The sequence below is a fragment of the Helianthus annuus genome, chromosome 3 (assembly GCF_002127325.2).
Source record: "Helianthus annuus cultivar XRQ/B chromosome 3, HanXRQr2.0-SUNRISE, whole genome shotgun sequence".
NCBI lineage: Eukaryota > Viridiplantae > Streptophyta > Magnoliopsida > Asterales > Asteraceae > Helianthus > Helianthus annuus.
This window is the reverse complement of record NC_035435.2, coordinates 88,790,453-88,814,998: the sequence shown is the minus strand read 5'-3', so window position 1 is coordinate 88,814,998 and position 24,546 is coordinate 88,790,453. Positions and strand designations below refer to the sequence as shown.

Below are 24,546 nucleotides of genomic sequence, written 5' to 3'. Positions count from 1 at the left end.
GATTTGTAATTGTAGATTTGTTTACTGCACTCCCATAAATGAAAAACATATGTATAAATTAAAGATAGTTGTAAATGCCATTTGACTTTCTCCTATCACCCACCCTCTAATGTAACCGATTACATAACTATTTATGTATGTCTGATGATGTAACCAATTACAGTTCCTATTATAGTTTCATGTAATCGATTCTGTATGTATAATATATCTTCGAAAACTTTAGCACATGCCAAGGAAATATGTAGCTGGATGGATTTTCTAAAAAAAAAAAAAAACTATTCAAACAATATATTACATCACAAAGATAAGAGCTATGCGAAGAAACAAACTATGAAACAGGTAAGTTTCGTCTGAAATAGGACAAATGGGGATCCAAACAAATGAGCGGGAAACCAATAAAAAGGATGGCTTGAGAATGTGACACCTGTGCTTTAAGATGTATAGATATATAAATTTTACACAAAAGCACGACTTACTCACTCGCCAGTGAAAGTGATGACATACTCGGGTGTTGCATATCCATATGTCTCCATAAGTGGTGTTGGTACATGGGTTTGATCTTCCATAGGCTCATCCTTCCCAAGCCCAAAATGAGAAAGCTTTGCATTGAGGTCCTGCAATTTATTTTCCGATCATAAACATTTTTGACATTTTTATTAGAGACAAAAACTGTAGTCTATTTAGCTAAATTAAGTCACGATGACTAATCGCATCAAACAAAATATTTGATGTCTTAAAATCCCAATAAATAACTCGCCTTTCGGCATCATGGAGCAAAGCAAGCCCTTTTGCAGCATCCAAAGCAATCTTCATTCTTCTTGACCAGGTCAACGTAGCACATACTCCTTTTTATCACATAAAATTTGATAAAAATGATACCGTATTGCAAATGTTTCAACATTTTTGCACATTTGAAATTAGAGAGTAACCAGATTCTGTACATTATGTTTATGGAAAGTCTCAACATAATTAGCAATTAGAACTATCTTTTAATTGTATAGCATAACGAACTATAGGGTAGCGTTTGGTATGAAGGAATGGAAGGTGGAATGGAATGGATCATTCTAATGGAATGATAAGAAACATATTTGGTTATAATGTGGTAATGGAATGGAGCATTCCAAAGGAATGTAACTCCTTCCAAATATAATAATTTCCATTCCTTGGTATGTAGGTGTTTTTTTTTTCATTCCTTCAAGGAATGAAAAAAAATATCTCCTCCTATTATTATTATTATTATTATTATTATTATTATTATTATTATTATTATTACACTAAATTTATGTCAAAAGATATTAAATTTAATAAAATAACTTTTGATATAATAGCATATCAAATAATATTAAAAACACCATGTCACCACTTAATAGTTGTAAAAAGAATAAAAAATGCATATGGGAGAAAATTCCCAATTAATTTTACAACACGCGCAAGCCAGCGTGGTGATTTAGGATACAAACAAAAACCCAAATTTGAAAAAGGTATACCAATTTTGGAATATTATCCAGAAGAACCATTAGATTACCAAGTAAATTTAAGAAACTTAGATAATCACATAGAAAATATAAAATATAAGTTAAGACAGTGTTATACAGATAATCCATTACAATTTTGGAATAAAAATCAAATAATGGCAAAATTAGAAATGAAAGACAAAGATAAAGAAATTAGAGTAAAGCCTATGAGATATAATCCAGAAGACCGGAAAGAATTTAGCTCCCAGATAAAAGAGCTCCTGGATTTAAAATTAATCAAAGCTAGTCATAGCCCTCATAGTTCTCCTGCATTCATGGTAAGAAAACATGCAAAAATTAAGAGAGGTAAGCCTAGGATGGTAATAAATTATAAAAAATTAAATGATAATACTGTTTTTGATGGATATTTTTTACCTCATAAAGAAAGTCTAATAAATTGGACAAGAAATAAGAAGATATTTTCTAAATTTGATTGTAAAAGTGGATTTTGGCAAATAAAAATGCATCCTGATAGTATTGGATACACAGCTTTTTCTACTCCTCAAGGGCAATATGAATGGCTTGTAATGCCTTTTGGATTAAAAAATGCACCACAAATCTTCCAAAGGAAAATGGATATAATATTCAAAGATTATGATTTTATTTTTGTTTACATAGATGATATTTTAATTTTATCAGACAATGTTAATTTGCATCTAAAACATCTTGATATTTTTGCAGATTTATGTATAAAACATGGATTAGCCTTATCCGAAAAGAAAACTAGTCTATTACAAGAGAAAATAGACTTTTTAGGGATGAAAATAGATGGAAAGGGAATAGAACTCCAAAGTCATATCCTTGAAAAAATTACAGCCTTTCCTAATAAGTTAATAGATAAAAAAACAGGTACAAAGTTTTCTTGGCATATTAAATTATGCTTCAGATTTTATAAAAAATCTTGCAGAATTAAGAAAACCCTTTCAAAATCTACTTAAAAAAGATAAAATATTTACTTTTGATAAAAATCTAGAAAACCAAGTTAAAAAGATTAAGGAATATTGTAAAAACCTACCAAAATTACAACTTCCTAAAGAAAATGATAATCTTATTTTAGAAACGGATGCCTCAGAATACTATTGGAGTGGGGTACTTAAGAAAATAGATTATAATTCTGAAAATGAAAAAATAGGAGAAAGTATTTGTAGATATTGTTCAGGTACTTTTAGTGATACTGAAACAAGATACCATATAAATGAAAAAGAATTATTGGCTGTTATTAAAAGTTGTCAAAAGCTTTATTATTTTTTATTACCAAATAAATTTTTGCTAAGGACAGATGATACACAGGTAAAGGCTTTTATTAAAAATAACTTGCCTTCCAAACCAGAATATAAAAGACTTATTAGGTGGCAAACACTATTGTCTGAATATCATTTTGATATAGAAATAATCAAATCTGATAAAAATGTTTTAGCAGATTTCTTAACCAGAGATGGAGGAGCAAGAATTAGCCCAAAGGATGGATAAATATATTGATGATATGGATAAACAAATAAAGTCGATAAAAGAAATTGCAAAAGATATGGGAGAAATGCTAAACATCATTGAAACAATCCCCGAGAAGATCCCAGATATAAAGGATTTGATTGAAAGAAATTGTCTTCTCATAAATTTTAAGATATCATTTTATGAGTTTGACAGTATGAAGATAAAGCTTCTGGTAAAGCATCACATAAAAGAAAGAGTAGATCTTTCTTTCATTTATCCTGAAGTAAAAAGGGAAAAAAGAGATAATCCTTCTACTTCATTAGTTGGAGTACAAACGATAGACCTTACCTCTGACCAGGAAGAACCTAAAGAAAAAACTTTTTCATTTTCCCTAATACTGGGAAAAGCTCTACTTTTAAAAATATTTTCAAGAATTGCCAACTCAACCAAATTATGTTGAGCAACAATGGTTCAAGATGAAGGAACTATATGGACTTCAAAATACAGATATAAGATATATTGATTTTACAGGGATCTTCCCTAGAATCAATTATCTACAAGGAAACTCTCCTGAAGAGATAAGATACTGGTATGATTTTGGAGCAGTAAATAAGATATATCTTACTCTACCCGATTTTCCCGAAATCTCCTTTTTACCAAAATGGGTCAAAGATGGAGTTAGAGATTGTTATTTAAATAATCCCACAATAACTCCAAAAGATGTCATGGCTCTAAAACTCTTTTCTGCAGGGCCTGATTTTTACAATGAATTTTATTATCCAGCTTTTCACTTTATTCAGATAGAAAAGGTTAATTTAGCCTTTACTTATTCAGTTAATACTGAAAGAAAGATTTTTCATAACTTTAATGAAAATGATGTTCATTATTGAAGAGGATTAGGAATTAAAGTAATACTCCAAGCATTGCAAGCTGCTTTTAAAAATGGATTTAGAACATATGGTGGGAAAAATATGTTTTCTTATGTCAGGATTTCTCCAGCAAAAAATACCCCACCATCAGCTAAAAAATATTTAGAAGATAAAATCCAATTTTTAGATAAAGGCATAATAAGATCGAGTCCTCAGGCTCAAGAAAGGGTTTGCATATTTAGAGATCATAAAAAAGGTATGAATCCAAGAGATATGTGTCCAATATACTATAAACAAAAAGACAAGGACACTATGAGTATTGATTCTCAAAATGAGGGTCAAACATCTAATAATTAAGGATTTTATAAATCCTTTACTCCAAAAATGATTTTTAAATCATCAGATTTTACCGTTGAAAGATATGGCATACAAACAAGGATTTAAGACTCACATAGAGTCAAAATTTACTTTTCCCAAGCCCACCAACTTTAAGGGACAAGAATGAACGTGGCTAAGGAGAAAAGACTCATTAAAGAAGTCCAAATTCTCAAAAATGGACTTTCTTTCATAAAGAAGACAAGTAACACCTCCTGACAAAATGAAAGTTACAAGGATATGCATGTGAAGAAAGAAAAGACAAGGAAGAAGACTAGAGCTTATCTAAACAAGAAGGTTATAAAAATAGGGGGAAGGAAGGAAGGAGGGGCATCAATCGTCAACGAGTGTTTAAAAAAGTTTTTATGTACTAAAAAAGTGTATTGTATTTTGCTTAAGTTTTGTATCTTTTCTTAACATCTTCCATTGTAAATCATCCACCATGAAATAAAAAGCTTTCCCTTTTCCTTATAAAGTCTTTTTGAGTGTTCTTTTATTTTTAGATATTTTTCTATTAAAAAGAAAAAAAAATCTCCAATCACAAACCGTCTCTTTTTACCCTACACCGGAGGTAGGAAACGAAACCAGGTTGTGCTGGATATTGCTGAAGGATCCAAAGGGGAGTTACCTAAGACCTCTTAGGTTTGGTGTGAAAGAACCTAGTAAAAAGACCCGTGGCGTAACCCGGCAATATTTTGGTCAAAACGGAAAAAAGGTACGGAAGCATGTTGGACCCTTGTTCTTTTTAATTTTGAAATATTTTGAAATAATTGACACTCTTAGGTTTTATAAGGAAACTTTTAACAAACAAATTTAAACAAGGTTTTATTTTATGATTGGTTTTATAATCTAGAAAAAAAATGTTACTTTTTAATTTTAAAGTCTTTTTTAAAATTTTTGTCATATAAAATAGAATTGATATGTGGTTAACTTTAATAATAAACATAAACAATTTTGATATAATCTTTAATCTTATGGATCATAACTTACTTGAGTTATCAATTTTGAACCGACAAAATATTTCGGAAAATTCCTTTGCATGAGATTGAGTTTGATAATTTAATTATATTAAATTTAATCTTATGTGATGCTTTACCAGAAGTTTTATCTTCATACTGTCAAACTCATAAAATGATATCTTAGAATTTATGAGAAGACAATTTCTTTCAATCAAATCCTTTATATCTGGGATCTTCTCGGGGATTGTTTCAATGATGTTTAGCATTTCTCCCATATCTTTTGCAATTTCTTTTATCGACTTTATTTGTTTATCCATATCATCAATATATTTATCCATCCTTTGGGCTAATTCTTGCTCCTCCATCTCTGGTTAAGAAATCTGCTAAAACATTTTTATCAGATTTGATTATTTCTATATCAAAATGATATTCAGACAATAGTGTTTGCCACCTAATAAGTCTTTTATATTCTGGTTTGGAAGGCAAGTTATTTTTAATAAAAGCCTTTACCTGTGTATTATCTGTCCTTAGTAAAAATTTATTTGGTAATAAAAAATAATAAAGCTTTTGACAACTTTTAATAACAGCCAATAATTCTTTTTCATTTATATGGTATCTTGTTTCAGTATCACTAAAAGTACCTGAACAATATCTACAAATACTTTCTCCTATTTTTTCATTTTCAGAATTATAATCTATTTTCTTAAGTACCCCACTCCAATAGTATTCTGAGGCATCCGTTTCTAAAATAAGATTTATCATTTTCTTTAGGAAGTTGTAATTTTGGTAGGTTTTTACAATATTCCTTAATCTTTGTAACTTGGTTTTCTAGATTTTTATCAAAAGTAAATATTTTATCTTTTTTAAGTAGATTTTGAAAGGGTTTTTTTAATTCTGCAAGATTTTTTATAAAATCTGAAGCATAATTTAATATGCCAAGAAAACTTTGTACCTGTTTTTTATCTATTAACTTATTAGGAAAGGCTATAATTTTTTCAAGGATATGACTTTGGAGTTCTATTCCCTTTCCATCTATTTTCATCCCTAAAAAGTCTATTTTCTCTTGTAATAGACTAGTTTTCTTTTCGGATAAGGCTAATCCATGTTTTATACATAAATCTGCAAAAATAACAAGATGTTTTAGATGCAAATTAACATTGTCTGATAAAATTAAAATATCATCTATGTAAACAAAAATAAAATCATAATCTTTGAATATTATATCCATTTTCCTTTGGAAGATTTGTGGTGCATTTTTTAATCCAAAAGGCATTACAAGCCATTCATATTGCCCTTGAGGAGTAGAAAAAGTTGTGCATCCAATACTATCAGGATGCATTTTTATTTGCCAAAATCCACTTTTACAATCAAATTTAGAAAATATCTTCTTATTTCTTGTCCAATTTATTAGACTTTCTTTATGAGGTAAAAAATATCCATCAAAAACAGTATTATCATTTAATTTTTTATAATTTATTACCATCCTAGGCTTACCTCTCTTAATTTCTGCATGTTTTCTTACCATGAATGCAGGAGAACTATGAGGGCTATGACTAGCTTTGATTAATTTTAAATCCAGGAGCTCTTTTATCTGGGAGCTAAATTCTTTCCGGTCTTCTGGATTATATCTCATAGGCTTTACTCTAATTTCTTTATCTTTGTCTTTCATTTCTAATTTTGCCATTATTTGATTTTTATTCCAAAATTGTAATGGATTATCTGTATAACACTGTCTTAACTTATATTTTATATTTTCTATGTGATTATCTAAGTTTTGTGGCAACTTTTAATAACAGCCAATAATTCTTTTTCATTTATATGGTATCTTGTTTCAGTATCGCTAAAAGTACCTGAACAATATCTACAAATACTTTCTCCTATTTTTTCATTTTCAGAATTATAATCTATTTTCTTAAGTACCCCACTCCAATAGTATCCGTTTCTAAAATAAGATTATCATTTTCTTTAGGAAGTTGTAATTTTGGTAGGTTTTTACAATATTCCTTAATCTTTTTAACTTGGTTTTCTAGATTTTTATCAAAAGTAAATATTTTATCTTTTTTAAGTAGATTTTGAAAGGGTTTTCTTAATTCTGCAAGATTTTTTATAAAATCTGAAGCATAATTTAATATGCCAAGAAAACTTTGTACCTGTTTTTTATCTATTAACTTATTAGGAAAGGCTGTAATTTTTTCAAGGATATGACTTTGGAGTTCTATTCCCTTTCCATCTATTTTCATCCCTAAAAAGTCTATTTTCTCTTGTAATAGACTAGTTTTCTTTTCGGATAAGGCTAATCCATGTTTTATACATAAATCTGCAAAAATATCAAGATGTTTTAGATGCAAATTAACATTGTCTGATAAAATTAAAATATCATCTATGTAAACAAAAATAAAATCATAATCTTTGAATATTATATCCATTTTCCTTTGGAAGATTTGTGGTGCATTTTTTAATCCAAAAGGCATTACAAGCCATTCATATTGCCCTTGAGGAGTAGAAAAAGCTGTGTATCCAATACTATCAGGATGCATTTTGACATAAATTTAGTGACATAAATTTAATATCTTTTGACATAAATTATTATTATTTTTATTATTATTATTATTATTATTATTATTATTATTATTATTATACTTAATACTTTTATTTGTATTTATATTTATTAATATTCATACTAATATTAATATATATCAAAATCTATTATTATTTTTTATCATAAATATATTATTATTATTATTATTATTATTATTATTATTATTATTATTATTATTATTATTATTATTATTATTATTATTGAAGCAATTATATTTTTGTCGTTTTTAATACAGTTGTGTTTCGTTACTTCATCTTTTTTTGTTTATCAAACTGTACAAAGTAACGATTCATTCTATTCACAATGAGTAACCAAACATCACAATGGAATGGAATAATCCATTTCATTCCGTTGTTCATTCCATTACCTTGTCCATTCCATTCTCTCATCTATTCCATTACCCCATACCAAACAGACCCTAAATCTCTTTACATCCATAGGGAAAACGAAGATGAGGGAATCAAAATAAATTAAAACTACAGTTAATTTAATTTACAATAATAAGAGTCATAAACTTATAGAAGAACTGACAAAAGTTCCAGATCCAATCAGACTAAGTTGCAAGCAAGTCTCTTTAGGCACTTATAAGTTTATATTAAGCTAACCAATATGTGATTATCACCAATTAGATTGAGGTTTACAAATCTTCTCCTTAGAATGAAAATCTCACATGTACATAAAAAAAGAAACAAAATGAAGAGATTGAAAAGCAAAAAATAACTGAATTTTACCCAACCCTAACCGAAAACCAAACCGAACACCGTGTAAGTATATAACAGAACCAATAACCAATTTTGATTTGGTTTTTAGTTTAATGATTTTCTAACCATTAATCAACCAAAAAGAAAACCCGGAAAGTTCAGGACTTACATCGAACACCTTGAGTGCAACTTCCTAACTATGAAAACACCCATCGTCCCATCCCAAACCCCACCAAATCAGTTACACCACCAGAAAGTTAGCCATGGCATCCACTTCTTCATCCTCATTTCCATTGGTATCTTAAAAACTCAAACCCTAAAAACAAAAAAACATTGGACAAATTTAAAAACTCCGATCTGAAGAAACATAATGGATAACGACATATGAACTCACATTTAGTAGCCGATCAAACTAAACGAATATGGATTTACATAAGATGGGGGGACTGGATGAGATTTGGATGTGTGTCGCCATTAGGGTTCAACATGAATAAAGAGAGAAATTAGCGTAAAATGATTGTGGCATCTTTAATATTAGGGCGTCTTCAATTTAATCTTCTGGCATCTTCAATCTTGTGCGTCTCCATGAAGATTGTGTTTAGGGTTTTTTTGATGAAACAGAAAAAGAGAGAAAATAGGGAAAATAACAGCATAAGACGTATTGTGATATGGGTCGGGTCGAAGCAAAATTGATCCAATCTATTAAGCGGGAAACTCACAAAAACAATGCCCTAATAATTGGACACGTGTCCCACCATTACTTTTGTTTATTATATATAGAAGATAGAAGATTTTCTAAAGATTTAAATCTTAATGATGTATTAGGCATCTATATATGTTATGATGTGCCATAATGATACAAAAACAAGATTGGACAAAATATACCAAAATTTGCCACCGATAAAAACTGGTTGCCAAATTAGCGATCATGCTAGTGACTAAAATCAAATGATTGCAAAATTAGCGACCGAAACAATATGGATTGGAAAATTAGAGAACTGAAATAAATATTGGATGCAAAATTAATGACAGATAACCTTTTGGGCGTAACAAGTTCCATTATATAGAGAACCAAGAAAATATTCTGATAGCTTAAATACTACAAAACGTGAAACTCAATCGCAAATATAGCCATCAATAGGCTTGTAAATGAACCGAACGAACACGAACAAGGCTTGAACATTTAAATGAACGGATTTTCTTGTCCGTTTTCATTCTTTTAGAAAATGATCATGTTCATGTTCGTTTATGTTCGTTCATTAATAGTGTAAACGAACGGTTCACGAACATAAACGAACATATTCTTACATAAGCAAATCTAAACGAACATAACTAAACATAAATTAAGGAACACAATGATGAAACACCAATCAAAAGTAAACGTGAATATCCAAGCATAACCATCATAAAAACAGAACTTCAAATGTAAATAAATTCGTTAAAGTTATAGTCTAATAAAAAATCCAAAACACCATCTTGAAATCACCAATTCAACGTCATGATCAACAATGTACAAACTTTATTCTAACTCAATGTATACGACTTCGTCATTTTCCTACAATTAAGAACGAATATAAACGAACATAAACGACCGATTATGAACGTAAATGAATGAACGAAACATTGTTCGTGTCCGTTCATTTAATTAAATGAACAGAAAAAAATTGTTCATGTTCGTTCGTTTACTATATAAACGAACATAGACGAATTTCCCGTCAGGCGATACATGAATGGTTCACTGAACGTTTGGCTCGTTTACAAGCCTAGCCATCAAAATTATTTTGGTGGCAAAAACGTCGCTATTTATAAATAATAACAAAAAAACAAAAATTATTTAGGTAGCAAATATAGTCACTAACTTTATAAAATAATACGGCTCAACTTATTCTACAAATCCTCCTAAAAATTAGAAGTGTACAAAGATATAATGGATCGCAAAATAAGACAATCACAAATATAGCCATCAAAATTAATTCGGTCGCAAAACGTCGCTATTTATAAACAATAACAAAAAATAAAATAAAATAAAAATTATTTAGGTAACAAATATAGTCACTAATTTTGTAAAATAATACTGGTAAAGTTATTATACAAATGCTCTTAAAAATTAGAAGTGCATAAAGACATTATGGATCGCAAAATAACACAATGTTGAGCAAAATATAATACAGCACCGAAAAATATAACACAATGTCCAAGAAAAAAGACACAATGAGTGGAAAAAAGACACAATGACGTAAATATAGAAAAAATACAATGATAAATAAAAATACACAATAACATAAACAAAAATTTTAAAATCTACAAACTAAACATCTAAAAACAAAGACTTAAAATCTCATATCGTAGTTTAATGAGGCAGTTCTAATAGCGCTTTAATGTGGTCAATCAAAGTCCGTCTAATACCCTCCTTACGACTTCTTATTTTTACGAGACTTTGTTTTCTATCCTAACCCAAATAATACGAAAAAATAACTCAGTCGCAAATATAGCTATTAAAACTGTTTCGGGCGCAAAATATTTATAAAATATAATAAAATCTAACTTCTAATAATCGATTACAACTAGTTTCGTATGGCACTCTCTCCTCTAACCTCACGATTTTTTACTTTTATTTTATTTTAATAAATAATACATGGCTTATTATAATAAATGTAGAAATAATTATTTCCTGATTTATATTAATGAATTCCAAAATTTTAGTAAGCAAAATTTTCAATATCGTAAATTATGGTAATTGATATATTTTCAAATTGTCTACTTGATAAAAACGTAAATAATATGCTTGAAAAAAAAAACGTCTAGTTGAGAAAAATCAATCTAAAAAATTACCCAGCCGCGTGATACACAGATCTATAACCTAGTTAATAATAAAGCAATCGCTAAGGCCATGCGTAGTGGTATCAATTTTGGCGTTTTTCCTCACCAATCACGCCCAAACATGCCCACCCCCACCCCCTAGGCGTGTGTAAGCATATTTTTTCATAAGATGGTCCTCTGCGTTATTTAAAAAACGCCTGTGCATGCTTTCTCCATTTTTGTTTGCTAATAAGAATATTCCAACTAATATTATTTGTTTTATTTTTATTTTTTTAAATAATTGGGTAATCAATTGATAGGGCATTATTGGGAATAATCCCACTACGCTCATTTGTGAAAAAACGCCCATAACACCCCTTTGCTGACTGGGATGACACGTATCATACAATGCCCATGGATGAGGGCATTATTCATGTGTACCACTACACATGTTCTAAAACCATTTCTAACACAAATATAGTCGCCCATTCTGAAAAATAATTGGAAAAATAAAAGCTTTATCGACCACAAAAAGGGTCAGAAACGTCAAGTATTGAAAATAATTAGAAAAGTAAAAAATAAAATTACCCGTTTTGCAAAGGTAGCTACAGAGATTCTCTGACCGCAAATATAGCGACTAAAATAAATGGTCGTAAACCAAGCTACTAAAATGAATTATTTATCTATACTTTCTATAAAAGAAGAAATCTCAATAGCATAAAAAAAGCTGATGTGGCAGCCAGAGAGGCTGTCCAACAATGCTTATATTATGTCTAGGTTAGCAACCCGTGTAATACACGGGTAGCAAATATAATATGAAAATAATTTCTTTACCCAAAAAAAAATATGAAAATAATTTGTTCATATCTCATAATTACACAACTTATAATGATAATTACGCGACTCATGCTACAATTATGTACATTGTACATACATAATTAAGTAACTTATAAAAATTATTATGTAACAATGATAATTAAACATGTTATATACACAACATAAGAACTACTTTATTTTATTTTATAAATAGTTGATTTTTTAATGTATAGCAATACTATACTTAAATTAAAGATTTTTTTTAAATAATATAATACAAATAATTGTAACAAAAATTTAAAAGATACCATAAATATGTATGTGTTAGTTTATAATTTAAAAAAGCATATAAAAAATATTTCTAGCTTTTTACCATAAATAATAAAAAATAGTGAGACATAATATGGAGTTGACAAGTGACAAAATTTTAGGGGATACTATAGGAATGAGCCAAGTGTACTCCTATTTTTATTTATAACTATAGAGATTAATGTATAGCAATACTATACTTAAATTAAAGATTTTTTTTAAATAATATAAAACATGTTACAAATAATTGTAACAAAAATTTAAAAGATACCATAAATATCCATGTATTAGTTTACAATTTAAAAAGCATATAAAAATATTTCTAGCTTTTTACCATAAATAATAAAAAATAGTGAGAAATAATATGGAGTTGACAAGTGGCAAAATTTTAGATGGATACTCTAGGAATGAGCCAAGTGTACTCCTATTTTTATTTATAACTATAGAGATTACTGCATCATAAAGCCTAATATATAAAATCATTTTAAATTCTATCTAAAAGTCTGCCTCATTCTAAAACCGCTGCCCATATCTTTCCTTTGAAGCCAACATATAACTTAGCAGATGTTTCCTTTGGCAAACGTATACCTTAGCCGATGTTTGGAAATTGCCGGTAATTTCAAATTCAAAATGTGTCTGGGGATATGTAATTTGCAATTAATGCATGTCACTCACTCACTTCTGTCAATCATCTTCTTATATAAATTTTTTTTTCTCATTTCACTCTTCATATTTACACTCTGCAAAGTTCTCTACTTTTGTATTTTCAAACCACACTTTCAATGTATCTCTCCCTCAAATCCCATCTTCTCAATACTCGATATTTGTTCAAACAGAATAAGAGAAAACGGAAGCTCTCTCTGGCCAACTTTCAGAACAAATTTTGGGGATATGTGGTTTGCCTTGATGATGGTAATGTCATATATATAATTATGTTTGTTTTGGTTTTTGATTTTTACTAATTGTTTTTTTATCTGAGTTATGACTAAATGATGATTGTGAATGATTTGAGCAGATGATGATGATGATTGTTCTACAGTTGTTTCCGGCATCATTGTTCCAACATCGTTTAAAGTATGTTTTTTTGCTACTCTAATTTTAAAATCTTGAATTTTTTATTTTGAAGTGATCTACTCTAATTCTCGCTTTATATGTCAGTCTAATCACAGTTGTTTGAAATTCATACAATCATCTGCGGGTTATTTTAGGTTTGTGGATTTTAAACTGTTCATATATTCCAGCTCTGTTTTCTTCGAGGGACCAGTGGTAGAAGTATTTGTGGAGTCATAATGGTTTTAGAATATGTTAATATGGATATTGATGGAATCAAATTAAACACAAAGAAAGATTATTAAATGTACAGTTAAAATAATTTTTGCTTATGACTAAATGATGATTACAATTGACTTGGGCAGATGATGATGATGTAGAACCCACAGTGGTTCCTACTAAACGCAAGAAAGGATCTGCTACTGCAATAAGATAAGATTTTATTTAATAAGATATATAAGTAGATTCAGTTTGTTCTTTCCTGCCTTTTTTGTATTAAAAGAAGCATAAAGTTTGGAATTTTGATGTATAGAATGTATACACTTCTGTAGGCTCTGATGATTTAAAGCAGCTCTTTATCAAGCAAGTTGAGGATTGAGTATATGAGGATAGGGCTACTCTTCAACAGCTGAAGAAGTGTTTTGATGTACTACATCTTGGTCTGTTCACGAGAGGCCAGGTTTCCAGAAACCTGTTGGTGATGCCTTCAATACTTCCGTGGAGTTCATGGCGATTGTCAAAGATATACATTGAGAAGTTCAGTACTCGATGGAGTTGAAGCTAAAAGCACTTAATTTTTGTTGTTAGATTCCTAAATTTCTTAGTGTTGTTGTTAGATTTTAAAGTTTTGTTCTTCAGTACTCGATGTAATTCTTGATCTTTTAATCCTCATAATTAAATTTTAATCCTATTAATGTTTGTGGAGCATTTTATATTTACTAATTTTAAGGTGCATAAGTATTATTATGTAATTTTTAATATGGTCTAATTATTGCTGATCGGTATTGATGTAGTTGTGAAATTGTCTCTGAGTTTAATTTAGATTATGTTGATGTTGAATCAATTTCTGTTACATTATAGATCTGTTACTGTACAGATCCGTCAAAGTTAAAGTTTGCCAAAAGAGAACATCTGCTCGAAATCATCATCTGCTGATCTAACGGCTGTTTGACTTGCTGCTGTTGCCAACATCTGTTGTTGCCTAACAGTGCTTCTCAACATCCGTGTGCGCTGAAGTGGTAGAAGTATGTGTTTAGGATGTAGAGTACTGTTGGTCTTTAAATAAATAGTTTTTTATTGTTTTTTATGCCAGAGTTTTGAGATTTTATTATTTTTTTATGATTTGGTAAGTCAACAGTTTTCTAAAGAATTTCCTCCTCTCAATTGCGAATACTCAACATCTGTTACTTTAAATTTGTGTCAAATGTGAAGTCTGCCCAAAGAGAACATCTGTTTAGTAGTGGTCCTCTGCTAATCTAACGGCTGTTTGACTTGCTACTGTTGCCAACATCTGTTGTTGCCTAAAAGAGCTTTTTGAACAATTTCCTCCTCTCAATTGCAAATACTCATGCATCTGTTAGCTTAGATCTATGTCAAAGGTAAAGTCTGCCCAAAGAGAACATCTGCTTAGTAGTGATCTTCTGCTAATCTAACAGCTGTTTGACTTGCTACTGTTGGCAACATCTGTTGTTGCATAACAGAGGTTCGCATCATCTGTTCTTTTTTTTTTTTTGTATTAAAAGAAGCATAAGAAAGTCTGATGTGGCAGCCAGAGAGGCTGTCCAACAATGCTTTTCTTATGTCATTACTTCATCATAAAGCCTAATATATATAAAATTATTTTAAATCCTCTGCTAATCTAACGGCTGTTTGACTTGCTACTGTTGCCAACGTCTGTTGTTGCCTAACAGAGCTTTTTGAAGAGTTTCCTTCTCTCAATTGCAAATACTCATGCATCTGTTAGTCAAAATCTCTGTCAAAGGTAAAGTCTGCCCAAAGAGAACATCTGTTTAGTAGTGATCTTCTGCTAATCTAACGCCTGTTTGACTTGCTACTGTTGACAACATCTGTTGTTGCATAACAGAGGTTCGCAACATCTGTTCTTTTTTTTTGTATTAAAAGAAGCATAAGAAAAGTTGATGTGGCAGCCAGAGAGGCTGTCCAACAATGTTCTTCTTATGTCATTACTGCATCATAAAGCCTAATATATATAAAATTATTTTAAAATCTTTCTAAAAGTCTGCCTCATGTTAAAACCTCTGCCCATATCTATTCTTTAAATGTATAACTTAGCAGATGTTTTGAAATTCCCGGTAATTTCAAATTCAAAATGCCTGGGGATATGTAATTTGCAATTAATGCATGTCACTCACTCACTTCTATCTTATGGTAAATGCATCTTATGGTAAATGAAGAGGTTAATTGTAATTATGATAACGTGTTTAATTTAATACTTTTCCCATGGAAACACTCTTTTGAAATGTTTTGCATTAAAAGCCTAACCATCGTCGTATCATATTCTTTAACAGTAAGTTAGTCTGACTATGTATTTAGTCATAACCGCCTTCATTGGCTATATAAAATACATTGGGCAGAGGCTTTCATCATTACCGCTTTATCCATCTACTCAATCATCTTCAAAGTTTTTTGTTTATCAATATCATTACAATTTCTTTGGCTTTCAAACACGCATTTGTTCACTGCAAAATGGAAAACATTGGGTTTCAAGTGATTGTTGAGGAAATTTTCACAAGGCTCTCTACAGAAGATATTGGTCGTTTGAAATATCTTTCCAAGAATTTTTATAGGGAACTGTCAAGTCATGCATTTGAGATGATGCATGCTCTCCGAAGTGGAGATTCACTACAAAAGGAATTACTCTCCTTTAAAGACATGTCAATTGTCGTTGACAACATAGTAGCTGGTAATTTGGATGTCGTTACAAGCAAAACCTTAAGTTTTCCTAACAATGTCCACCCTATCTTCTTACGTATTCTATCATCATTTAATGGATTGTTGTTAGTTTGCAATGAAAGGATTTGCTGTAAGCTCATCCTTTGGAATCCAACTACCAGGCGCTATAAGGTTTTGTCTGACGACTACTTAAATTATATTCATGATCGAAACTCTGATACAGGTGGAATTTATTTTGATCAATCCAATGATCTGAAAGTGCTGAACATCAGATGTTACCGTAATGTGGCTACTGCTCGTGTTTACTCTCGACGTCATGAGTCATGGAGAACAATAAATTTTGGTAGCATAAATAATTATGGTTCAAGCAGTTATTCATGGTCTCCAGGAATTTATGCTGATAAAACCATATATTTCATGGTTTCAAATTATTGGTGTTTTGGTCAAAAATTACCTAAGCAACTTAGTGATCAAATTAGTTAAGTGAGGTAGTGTGCTAAGAAGGTGTATCGAAAATATCCTTATTTAATTATTTTCAAAAGACAGTTTTCAGGATATAGCTCAGGATATCAAGTTATATCTATAATCAAACAATGAGCGAAAAGTAAAGGGTGACACGAGATATACGAGGAAAGACCTTGATCAATCTAGATCGTTGGCACAAAACCTCGGGAGCTGACAATCGCAGCTGCCTTGTTCTTCTTATTGCTTCAAATATCAGGATACAGTGCAGGATATGATACGGATCGACTAGGTGTTACAATGCGATTTGAATACAAGTGTGAGTGTTTGTGAGTGATTGCAGCTAGTAGAGAGCAAGAGTGTTCAAGAAATCGTGTATGTTCTATCTGATCTGATCAATCCTATTGATAGTAAAAAGAAATCAACAAACTAGCCTATAAATCCGGGATACGCCGAATATTCCCTATGTGAACGTTGTAGACCACTTCTTCCGGCTTCAACATCCTTATTTCAACTGATTAGTCCGAGTCTTTGGGAAAACAGGTCCACTTGAACGTTATAAGCTTCCTTCGTTAATCTACATGTGAACTAATTAGTTATCATCAGGATACTACACCAGGATGTTACCAATATCCTGATCCGGTATCCTGATCACAGTAAAAAGAAATATAGTCAGAATATTATCCAAGATATATGAGCAGAAAACCACCCACAACAATTGTCCCCAAAATATATCTGTTGGTATACCAATTCCAACGGATATATTTTAAAATCTTATCTCACGAACCGAGGCAATTAAATTGAAGTGATGATTGAGGTGACATTATGCAACTTCCAACGCGCTTTTCACTCGATGGCCATCTATCTTGCCCCTATATCTTCTTTTTTTCTTGTTGATAAGCGATTACCTTCCTCAGAATTCTCAGGTACTTCCCTTTTCTCATCTCTTAGAATTTCTTTGCTCAAATTTTCCGATGGCCACCAGAACACGCTCTCATTCCGGCGAGTCCACCTCGTCATTTGTCAATCAAAACCTGCTTAAACACCCCGAGAAGGAGGTGTGCTCCTTTGACAACGTCGATATTGCCGCATTAAGAACCTCTGGTGCTTTTTCCGACACGGAGACTATCCGCCCATTTGACCGGAGCATCTGTTCAGACGTGTCTTCCGAAGAGTGGATCTGTTTCTCATCATACCCATTTTCCCTTGGCCTTCGATATCCCTTTCCGGAATTTATTATGCAGTTCTTTCGAATCACCGACCTCTGTTTTGCTCAAACAATGCCTATGGTCTGGAGAGTACTTATCATGCTTAACCAGATCAAAACCCTTCATGTCCCCGATCTCTGTATCGAAGACCTTTCGATTGCTTACGGTCTCCGATCCCACAGCAATAGCCGCTTCTTGCTTTTCTCAACCTCTAGCAACCACCTCATACTCAAGGCTTCAAAAAATGAGGATGGGTGGCAACGAAAATTTTTCTTTGTTAGACAGGATTCCATTCCCGAGTGCAAAAGCCTTCTGGTGAAATGGTTGACCTCCGGTAGGGTTTAGGGCTTTAAGATATCCCCAAACATATCCTGATAATGTATCATGTACTAACATCCTGATGTTTTTTATGTTGCAAACTTCAAAGAGTTGGCTCCTCCCACTGAAGAATCACAAGAAAGAATCAACAGGGTCTACCAGTTACCTGATTGTGACATAACCTTTACACTACATCTTCCAAGTTCAAGCCAATATTCTTCATCAGATATGTCTGGTAAGGATCACATAATCTTTGCACATTTTTAAATAACAAAATAAAAGATAAGAGTAGTGATTTAGATATTTTCCCTATTTAGTAGCACCAGCCAAAGTTCCGGAAGTCTTTGACCTTGATGAACTGGACAACTACCCTATTCCTGTTCAGGTGAAGAAGGAACCCAGCAAACCTGCTTCCTCCTCTAAGCCAGTATCCAGTTCCAAACCGGTAGCTGTTCCTAAGCCTTCTCCTGCTACCAAGCCACATGCCTCAAGCTCCCGCAAAAGAAAGGAAACCGATTCTCCAGCATCATCCGAGACCTTCCCCTATGAAAACCATGGGTTTCTTGAATCCAGTGGCTTTATGACCAACTTCCTTAACCAGGTTCATATCCTTAACCTACATCCTACACCATATGCTGGATATATATGTTAATGTATGTTAATACCTGTTTCTTTGTTTTGTAGGGTCTTGAACGCTTGACGAGCCTCTATGAAGAAAGCTGTGGTCTAAACAAGATGCTAGAAGTGAAGCTGAGGGAAGCTGAGACCACCATCACTGACCAGGGGATGATAGCCGCCGCTAAGTCACAACACTATGAGGATAAATTCAAAGCTGTGACCCAAGAAGCTAAAGCTGCCATCAACAAGGCCAATGAAGATGCCCAAGCCAAGCTGGATGTCGTCCATCTTCAATTCGAGCAGGATATGACTACCTACCGAGAAGGTCTCAAGGGGTCAGTTGTAATTTCCCTCCTACAAGCTTGGCTAAAGATGGCTTATGAAGCCAAAGCTTTGGGCTTTGAATGCCCCTCCTGGAATGTAAGTGCTTGGGAGGCGAAGTTGAAAGATCTCGGGGGGAGTCCTGTTGAGCATCCTGCTAAGCATGTGGGTGAGGAGGCTTCCAAGGCAGCGGAGGAGGAGGCTAATGCTGAAAAGAACCCTGATGGTGATGATGGCACGGATGCTGGAGGAAATACTGCTGGTGAAGAAGGTGCTGCTCCTTGAAAACGGCGAAGTGGGCGATGATGGATGTTCATGCCTAGGCCGGAGCCCACTTTTTCAAGTTTGTTGGTTGTGGTTGTTGAACAATTTCTATTTCCTGTCTTTCAAACAATTTAAATTTCCTGCACTTAGACAATATGATGGCCAAAGGTGGAGGGATCCCGAGTTTCAGGACGAAGCGCTTGGTCATCAGTTAGTATGGTTTACTTTGAACAATTTTAACAATTGAAGGTGGGGGTATCTTGGGTTCCAAGATGAAGCCTTCAATTGTTAAGTAAATATGGTAGAAAACTAACTGTGCTTTTGGTAGATGGGTCTCAGTTTGAGATGAAACCAAAAGCACAATCTTTTGCTATGTTAATAATATAACTTTTTATGACCTTATTTATTGTTATCCGGTTTTGCAATTTTTCTTGCATATTGCTTGGTTTGAATACAATTTTAATTCTTCAATCTTAGTGTAATATTTCAATTATTTTGATCAAATATCCCGAAAATATATCCTGAAAATGTATCCTGAAAATATACCCTGACCAGGATACCCATAAGTGTTTCAACCAGAGGTTTGTTGAACATAGTTTCAAAAACTTTGTCAATTGAGATAAGGCTTAAAAGAATAAAAAGGAAAGATCATACCAGAAATTGAGTAACACCTTTATGCTTAAACTCCAATCCTTTGGCACTCTTTCCACCGACGATGTCCCCAGTCTGGGATATTTAGTGAACTGTGCCAAGCTTGATCCTTTGAGCTTTTCACAACACCTTAGTGGGAATGTCCCCTGTGCGTAATGTCTTTGAATACTTAGGAATTTTTTGGATGTCAATTGCAACTGTTTGTACACTTGTGTATAATTTTCGTATTACAGGGGATAAATCCTAAAAAATTCTGGAGATAGATCCTTAATATTCTGGGGATAAACCCTTAAGTATTCTGGGGAAAATCCCAAATTTTCGTGCGCTACAGGCGGGAGTGTATAAACTCCAAAACTTAGAAAGGTGAAAACCTTTAAACCTCAGAGAGTATGAAAATACCCTTTCGCGAGAGAGGGTGATCAATCCTCATATACCTTTAGGATCCAGGATATAGCCAACAATAACGAAATTGTCAGCCACTTTTACATGGACTGGTCCCGCTATCTTGAACTATCCCTGGATAACTTGCGCTCCAGGCGGGGTGTTTAAACCCAATTCGAGAGAAAGGTGAATACCTTTAAACGTGTGAAGGGATTAGGATCCCTTAAACGTGAGAGAGGGGGCCAATCCTCTAATCTTTCGAATTATCCTGAGTGTATATCCTGGAGTTATATCCCGAAGCATATTCTGCAAAACAACCTTAAACTAAGGTGAGTGTTAGCCTGGCTAACACCCCTCCGATGCTTAAGTCAGTATTGGGTTCAAATAAAATAGAATTGTATTTAAAAGGGATAGAATTCATACCATCTTGAGTTAGAAATTAGATTCTAAACTCACTTGAAATAGGCATTGAGGTGTATAGCATTCCAAGATCTTGGTAGTATATCTCCCTCCATATTCTTAAGCCGGTATGCTCCTTTCCCAGATTCCGATTCAATCTCATAAGGTGCTTCCCATTTTGGAGCTAATTTTCCATCAGCAGGATTAGTAGTATTCTGAAAAGCCTTTCTTAACACCCAATCTCCAACTTGAAACCATCTAGTATATATGCTCTGGATATCCTCTGTTGATATGCGGCCATCCTTAGCTTTGCCGCATTTCTTGTCTCATCCACAGTGTCCAATTCTTGGCAAAGAGCTTCAGGATTCTTCTCAGGATCCTGGAGATTGGATCTTGCCGTAGGTATCACCATTTCTGTTGGGATCACCGCTTCTGCTCCGAATACCAAGGAAAATGGGGTTTGCCCAGTTGCACTTTTCACTGTTGTCCTATCGGCCTATAAAACAAAGGGTAATTCTTCTGCCCATCTTCCTTTCTTAGCTCCTAGTCTCTTCTTCAAATTGTTGACTATTATCTTGTTTGAGGATTCTGCTTGCCCATTTGCTTGAGGATGTACCGGAGTAGATGTAAACATCTTAATTCCCCAACTCTTACAAAAATCGGTTGTCCTCTTACTGATAAACTGAGAGCCATTGTCACAAATTATCTCAGCTGTTACCCCAAACCTAGTCAGGATATTCCTTTTTATGAAGGATACTACTTCTTGGTCTCTGACTTGAACAAATGCTTCATCTTCAACCCATTTAGAGAAATAATCAGTCATTGCCAGCATAATGACTTTTCCTCCTGGAGCTTTTGGCAATATTCCTACTATGTCCATTCCCCACTTCATGAATGGCCAATGGGAAGCAATAGGATACAGTGGTTCAGCAGGCTGATGTAATATATTACTGTGCCTTTGACATGCATCACATATTCGAGCATATTCTGCAGCATCTTTCCTCATCGTCGGCCAATAGTATCATGTTCTTAACACCTTTGAGAATAGCGATTTGCCCCCAGTGTGGTTACCACAATCCCCTTCGTGTATATCCTGAAGCACTTCTTTAGTTTCGGGATCCTCCAAGCACCTCAGATATGGTCATGCAAGAGATTTCTTATACAAAACATCATTTATAATAATGAATCGTGATACCTTCATTCTAAAGGTCTTAGGATTTTCATCCTTTGGGATGTGTCCTTCCATGAGATATCTCATGATTGGAGCCGTCCAGGACTTATGATCCTCCTCAGGATATTCATCATCAGTGTAATAATCAAAATAATAGTTATATTAATAAGTAAAAGGCTTTATGTTAATGTTAAATTAGGTTTAATGAAAAAAAATAGAAATGATTTGCATGGCACTTTTTTTTTTTCTTTTTGTTACGTACATGGAAGGAAAAAGAAATAGGAGTTACAAATGTTAAGCATATTTCAAATTTCTGAGTTGCCGCACATTTCTGTTTTATCGTTTTATCTCTATGGCTACTTTATTTTTTTTTATAATTTTCAATATTATCACATTCAAACAACCCAAACGAATTTTGGAGTTCCTTATCGCCGACTTCAACAGTTTAAACCATTCAAACGCCACCATCGATCGAAGTTGTTTCGTTTGTTCCGTCACGCCGCCCAACGCTTTTACAAACCACCGTCACACTCCGCCGTGACCGCACCGCCGCACAACCCGTAGCACCACCATCGGCCGCCGCGAATAACTGGTCGTTCATGCTGCCACATTGCCCATCGTATCCCGTCGTAACCAACTTTGTTCGTCTGAACTTTCCATCTTACCAACGGTTCCGTCACTTTAGTTCTCCGATCAAGACCAGCCACTATTCGGACTGTCGTAGCCGCACTCCGTCTTTGGTCTAACTCCATCGTCACGCTACTCCGCCGTGTTCAATCCCCGACCATCGCTATTGTTTGACGCATTTCCTTTTGATCATCCAAAGTTCTAGTTATTGTTGGTGTTCGGTCAGATCCGTTTGGCGATTAAGGTAACCAACTGAAACCTTGTCCGATTTGTATGTAAAAGTTAAGTTCCGGTTTATTGTATTTGGGTTCCCGGCGACTAGAGCTTTAATTTTTTTAAAGTGATATGTATGTTGGATATATAGTTATATTGTTTGATCTTTTGTATTGCTTCTGGGTGTTGGTTTCGTCGCCACCCATTAAGAGCTAAGAAATTATATATTCTAGTATTGAGCCACTAATTGATTGTTTAATAATTGATCTTAAATGCTAAATTGAAACAAGAGTTTGCTCTTTATAAACAGTAACTTGTATAGTTCTATGGGTGAAGATTAAACCTCCCACTTTAGCTATTAACTATCATGACCCAAGTTCTTTGTAGATATTTAAATGGGGTTTAATCAACGTTTTTTTTATATACGTGCATGGAACTAAAGTATTTTAAAAATGTAATATGTTTTAACTGATAAAAATAGAACAGTACCTTCAGTATTTTTGTAAATAAATCAAGCTCGATATTTTTGTGAAAAATTGTAAGTGTTGGATAAGGAAGTAAAGTTAAAAGTTATGGGTTTCAATCTTACAAAGCATATTCTAATGGCTTATAAGTGATACCATTTTAAATTAATTAGAAAATAGTAAAAGGGTAACATGAGATATTAAATGAGTTTTACTATTACTGAGATACTTATAACTGGATATTTATATATATATTACACATTTCGTTGATATATGTTATATGTAAACATAAGTTATGATCTTTTCACAAGTTATGAATTTAGAAGTTTTGTTTATTATTCCTTTTTACTTTAAAGCGTTAGGATATACTATATAAAATGTTTAATTATTAAGGATCAAGTTCGAGTAGCCGGGAATTCCTTAAGGAACGAGTTAATACAAGTAATATGTCATAAAACTGAGTTGGGTTATATCGGGACAATAGGTCGTTGCGTTGATTATTTGTGGACGTCTTGATTCTTGGTGTTTGCTTGCTTGCTAATTAAGGTACGGATTCCTTTCTTGACATCATAGTATTTTTATTCAAGTCCGTTACTTTGTAGTACGGACGTTTTCGTCAGTAGTTCTGTTTCGTATTGTTATATGACTAGTATATATTGTAGCATGCAACAGACCTTATACCTTGTGCTCGTTATTGCATGTTCCCTTTAGACTTCTGTCAAGATACTTTTATTTCTGATACGCTTTGTACTCTGTCACCCGAGCAGTTATACGTTTAGACTTTTCGTTGGGGCGTCAACGGCATGGCACTCATCGTGACGGTGCGTAACTAAAGTTCACGGCGTTTCTAGTTTGTGCTTGTGTAGCACATGGCCTCTAGAGGCGAATAGATCGATCTTAGCTCTGACTCCTGACTCCTGACTCATGACTCCTGTTGAGATGGAATAATGTGTGTACGCCTACATGCACCATCTCGGCGCATGGACTATAGCCATGCATGCCTCTGTTTAGGCTCGTGGGTGGTTCTATATTACGTGACTTGTTTTACTGTTATATATTGTCACGTATGTCTTGTCTCTGTTATGATATGTTTGATATGATTATATGCATCTGA

The 24,546-nt window shown here is 33.0% G+C and overlaps 1 long non-coding RNA gene across 1 annotated transcript; it reads right to left on the bottom strand.

Annotated features, from left to right (window-relative positions):
- Window positions 1-306: 306 nt before the first annotated feature.
- On the bottom strand, window positions 307-9,052 carry LOC110927715. Its single transcript, XR_002585840.2, has 3 exons — window positions 8,843-9,052; window positions 8,618-8,764; window positions 307-614 (listed from the first exon to the last, which is right to left on the bottom strand). It is a non-coding gene; the product is annotated as an uncharacterized LOC110927715 (long non-coding RNA).
- Between the last annotated feature and the right edge of the window lie 15,494 nt (window positions 9,053-24,546).